Raw genomic sequence first — 6,040 nt, forward strand, 5'->3', positions numbered from 1 at the left:
ACCAAATAAAATTAGTATGCAGAGAATGTAAATTGAAGAGTCTGGTTTTAAAATTGGGCCCTGGCTATAGACATACATGGCTGCAATTTTCTGGTGGGCAAATGTGACAAGAGCATTATGCAAACAAATCTGTGCAGCTTTTGTATGGAGCTTGCTTACACTAAGCGATTTTCTAGATCAGATATCACGGAAGTACCTGATAAAAAGTATAGTCTGCATGGGAGCAACACCTAAGAGATGTGAGCAACAGGAAAGCTATTTTGAGAAGCTAAATCAGAACCTGAGGCAATTTTTTGAACACATAAAAAATTTAGACACAGACATGTCTGTGCTCTATATAAAGCACCAAAATTTAAGGGGAATCTCAGGTGATTTGAAATGCAGAGAGCAAAGACTACAGAATACAGACAGACCTATTTACTCAGTGGGATGTGGGTTATAACAATACTTTCAAGAGAAGTTGCTTTCCTGCTTTAACCTATGAAAAGCACAGCGTATCTACCTGTTCATGTGCTTGTTTGGTTTCAAAGTCCATAGAACAATTTATGAAAAAGGCTCATGTATTTAGGGCAGAAATTCAGCAGTTGCCATAAACTCATCACATTTCAGTCTCTTGTAATTTGAGACTAAAATCTACATTTTCTATTAAATTACAAGTCACTGAAGTGTTGTGGCAGTTCTACGCTGGAAAAAATCTGGCTGCATTCATTGGAGGTTAATGGTTAAGGCAGATAACTGTTAGCATCCTAGAGCTGGTCAGACATTTTGAAGCTGACTTGCTTGTGGTTACTCTCTTTGAAGGTAGATTCTTGCTGCATCTCAGCCCGATGTTGAATCACTGCAACAGCTCCATCTTATGCTGTTACAAATGTTCAGTTTCTCCTTGTGGTTTAACACAACTGGCAGCTAAAACCACCACTGTGGCATTCTCTTACTACTCCTTACCTGAATAGAAGGAGAAAACATGAAGAAGACATTGGACAACAACAAACAATTTGCCCATCAATTACTTCCAGAGGCTAAATAGTCTCATAATAGGGAGTTCAATGTATGCAATTTATTAGCTACTGACAGTACTCTAGACAAGTGAGAACTAAAAGCAAATAAAAACACCTTCCCCCTCCCTTCTCTTCTGCCTCCCGGACCTAAACTGTACAAGCGAGCTGTAGTCCACCTGTAATACTTGTCTCTGGCGCTCTGTAAGGGTCACAGTGGTCACTTCCCTCCTCTGCTCCATGTTGGTCCGTCCCATGGAATGCCGTTCTTACTGAGCTCCTCCTCAGCAGCCTTTCCATCCACAGCCTGCAGCTCTCCGAGCATGGCTCTGCATGAGCAGCAGCTCCCCCAGCCCTCTTCCTTCTTTCCCTTTTCCTCTCTCCCAGCTGCTCTTGCACAGCAGTTTATTTCTTAAATTTGCTCTCCCAGAGCACACCCAGCATGAATCACAGCTCAGCTGTGCAATGGTGTGTCCCATTGGAGCAGGTGGAGCTGTGATCTGACATGGAGCAATTTTGGGCTCTGCTCACTGGGGCCCCCCTGCAGGGCTCCAATTACAAAACCTTGCCATGTAAGCCCAACACAGTCCTCTATGTGTCTTGCAGTTCTATCCTAGAAATAATGGACAAGCTGTCTCTTTGAAGTAGCACTTAACGATGTAACAAGAATTAAAAACTTTAGCATGACTTATACCATAAAAGTTTTTCTCTGACAGTCAACCACAGCCCAACGCTTTTGCATTACAGTGAAGAAGAGGAAGACATTAATCTAATTTCTATTTTATAATCACGCAGTGGTGGAGAGAAAAAAAAAAAAAAAAAAAAAAGTTTTTTTTTAAAAAGAAGTAAAACATAAGCATGAAACATGACCTACCATATTTTTTTTTCTGATATCACCTGTGTTGGTTTTAGTTATCCTTTGAATTTCAATGCAGACCTCATTAAATGGCAGTTTCTATGTCTCAGAGTTTTAGAATCTTCAACTGTTGTGACAAATACATACCAACTAGCTATTGCTCAGTCATAAAAGGTGGAGGTAAAAGGTGAGAAGGACCCCATAAGTGAAAGTAAAAAGACAAGAAGACTTCACAGTGACTGAGAATAAGGGGGGTGAAGGGCAATAGTTAGAGATAGTTTATAGAAGCGAGAATGCAGAGCTTGTTAGAAAATAACAGATGGCAGACACTGGCTCTGAGATAGCAAGGGGGATGAAGGCCATACTATTAAGGTTTGAGAACAGCCCGAGACATTTAGCAGGGAGGTGATTATGTGTCCACAGGGCAAGAAGAAGAGGAGGGGAGGGGAGGGGAGGGGAGGGGAAGGGAGGGGAGGGAAAACAAAGCACTTTAAAATATTTTCTGATTTTCAGTATTATGGATAGCAAAAATCTCCTAATGAGAAATTTGAAAAGAGACTGCAGGTATTTTTTCATTAACTGTTAGTGGCAATGAACCTGGTAATGAAAACTAAAATGTCACCTGGTATGTCCAGTAGATTTCTCAGATGAAATGTTCATTCACATTCTTCCGCCTTTTGTCAGAGCTGTGTAATGAGATAGATACACCTTAGATATAGGAAGAACAGATTTGCAGCCAAATCCAAAAAGAACGTGAGCACAAAGTCTGCCTAAATACTGTTCTTGGCATCTAAGCAAACAGAGGCCCTTAGCTCAGGTAAGGCCTGCCCTGGCTCCTTAAGGTGGGCTGCACTCCCTCAGTGTGGCCATCACAGCCTTTCAGATACTGCTGCTATAGTAGAATTCAGTGATAATAGGACGGGCTAAATCTTTAGCAAGTATTCACAAGGCAGTGTTCTCCTCATTCACAAAAAAAAACAGCTTTTACAGTGTTGTTCCAAAAGAACTCTGGCAGCTTTTAAGTGAGAGGTTCTTATTTCTTTTTTCATTCTTTTTAATTGAGAGCTACTTTAGCTTATAATTCCATAGGGGTGTAAAACACGGACAACTGATTCTTGTGTACTGTATGCTGAACAGTTATTTTCCATGATGCATTACAGACACATTTCATGTCCTTATGTATTTGCTAAAAGTGATAGAATCATAGAACAGCTTGGGATGGAAAAGACTTCAGAGATCACCCAGTTCCAACCTCCTGCCATGGACAGAGCTGCCCAAACCACCTCAAGCTGCCCAGGGCCCCATCCAGCCTGGCTTTGAATGCCTCCAGAAACAGGGCACCCACAGCTGCTCTGGACAGTCTGTGACAGTGCCTCACCACCCTCTGAGTGGAACATTTCCTTGTAATATCTAACCTAAATCAACCCTCTTTTAGTTCAAAGGCATTTACCCTTGTTCTATCACTATCGCACCATATCAAAAGTTGGTCTCTCTCCTGTTAAGCTCCTCTCCTTATAAGCTCCTTTTAAGTTCTGGAAAGCCACTATGAAGTCTCCCCATATCCTTCTCTTCTCCAGAGTGAACAACTCGAGCTCTGTCAGCCTTTCTTAATAAGAAACATCTAATCATCTTTATGGCCCTCCTCTAATCATCTTTATAGCCCTCCTCTGAACCCACTTCAATTAGAGTTTTACAGTTCATCTGATGAAATGATGAAATGATGGGATCATCATGTTTCTGTGATAACAGTTAGATCATAGTTTTCTAATTGCAGCATGGTTTCCAGCTCCTTCTGCTTATTTTCATTCATTGGTGTAAAGGCACTTCAGCTGGGCTATTGACCGTTCTGGAGGAGTGTTCTCAAATTCCTTGAGACACATCCGAGCTTTTTGCCTGCTGCTTTTTAAAGTGACAGCATTCCTAGTCACATAGAAGTTGATTCCCTTCTCCCATTAAATCTAGTTTAAAGTTCTGGTGATCAGCCCAGTCATCTTGCTGCCCGAAATAAATACCAAACCAAACCAAAATATATACAAAATGAGGGTGTTATCCTATACACAGCATTTTTAATTGTGTGCTCAGCTCCCATGTTGACGAAAAGAGAAAAGAAGAGAAAGATATGTTAGTTTACATTATTGTTAGCTGTAAGCTGGATACACTTCAGAAGTGCAGACTCTGCTGGTTGTTTTGAGTTCCTTTGCATAGCCTATATCCAGCTTCTTGCTGAATGTTCTTGATGTATTAAACCAATGGAATGGTGGCTGCATGTTAGATTAAACCTGATGAAAGTGCTGTAGTTCATCAGACAGGAAAAGCTGCTTCGGTAATACTGCATCAGACTGAACAACAACAACAACAGAAATCAACAAATGTGAATATTGTAAGAAAGTAATGCAAAATATCACAAGATATTCTGATGTTGGTCATGACAAATGTAATCATAATCTCCTGCATCCAGTGAATTGCTGCTATGATGAGACATTGTGAATTATACTTTTGAAGCTTTAAGTAACAATTTTAGCCACCTTTCAGGAAAGAAACCATGAAAATAAAGGCATAAAAGCCCTATTCAGTGGCACTGTCATTCAGCTCTCTGACAACTTTAAAATTATGTATGAAACATATTTGTCCCAAATGAATCCAGCACCACCAGCTGCCTTAAACTTTATTGTTCCTAACTAATTATTTTATTGTTAAGCTGTATGTATAAAAAAGCCAAATTCATGATTTAACTAGCTTTTTTTTTTTTTTTTTTTTCTTCTTCTCATTCAGACAACAGAAATTACAAGTCATCTAATAAACAGAGTAGAGGAATATCCTACCTCTGTTTATTGTAAATGGTCATTCTGCCACAGATCACTACAAGGAAGCAATATATTTTATTTATTTGTGTCTTTTCTGTTCCACATTGATGACTAGATTACAGCACCTATGCTCGAAATATCTAACTCACACACTGCATTGTCGGCTCTGCTATCACTTGAAGAATATTATCATCAGTACATCGCAGGAATCTCCTGTTGCACTGTCCCTCCCACTGATACTTGGGTGACATTGCAACGTCCCCTCACTGGGGCCAGTATATATGAGTCTACTTCTATCTGTCTGTAGAGGGTCTTATCTTGTTCTGTCTGATCAAGTGGCCTGTGATAGACCCCTCTACAGTGTCAACTATTCTTGTCTTCCCTTTAAGCCATGAGCTGTCAGTAGGCTCCTCATCCACTCCCAAGCAGAGCTCTATGTGCTCAGAGGCTGTCCTGTATAGAATGCAACACACTACCATACTTACCTCTTCTTCCCAAAGACTCTCTAGCCAAAGGACATTAACAAGTTTCTAACAGCACTGAAACTAGCATGTGAACTATTTTACATGGTTTTGCACAAAAAGTATGAGCACAGTTATGGAAAAGAATTCAAGAATTAAACTGCATACAATTTGTAGAAAGGGAAAAATTACTAAGAGGTTGTATGGACTGTCAGTTGAGCTAGAGTTTATAAAGAGCCTTTGCTAAGAAACTGTTGTCTATTACCTGAATTCTGAACATAAGCAAGATTTCTAGAGAATTAAGAACTGTCTTTACCTTCTGTACTGCTAGGAAGCAGAAGTGGAAAGTGTGTGTACAAAAAGATTTTGTAGACTCCTGGTTCTCTTTACAAGTGAAAAAAAAAAAAGAAAGAAAAAAAAAGAAAAAGAAAAACTGTTCATGAGCGCTCTCTCGTGGCGACACAAAAATCTGTCAAATCGACAGAAAGTTTTTCTAGGAATTGCATTTTGTGTTTCTCATGGTTAATTATTAACGATACTAAGAAAATCTTCGTAAATATGTTTGATTGACGCATTTATAATATTAGGTGTAGGTCTTTACATTTTTTCGGTTCTGGGAATATATACGAATCTTCCACTGTACTGTATTTATACACTCTGTAGATCACCAGGAAATCCTTGTCTGTAAGGGAATATAAGCAAACTCTTTTTAAGTCCTGCCCTGGCCTCATGTGGTTACAAGAATCTGCACTTTGTACCTCTTTACAGGTTTCTGCTTTGCTCTTTCTGCTTTGGTAATACCTCAACCCTACTTGGAAATGACAAAGCTCTATTAGGTAATTGTGTCCGGCTGAGATTGCTATCATGACTGAAAGCAGCTAAGCACAAAGATCTATGAGACAATCATGTCTCGCTGGCAGTGCT

This window comes from Lagopus leucura, unplaced genomic scaffold, assembly GCF_019238085.1.
Source record: "Lagopus leucura isolate 7727_CA_CO unplaced genomic scaffold, USGS_WTPT01 59014-0_obj-0_obj, whole genome shotgun sequence".
NCBI classification, from domain to species: domain Eukaryota; kingdom Metazoa; phylum Chordata; class Aves; order Galliformes; family Phasianidae; genus Lagopus; species Lagopus leucura.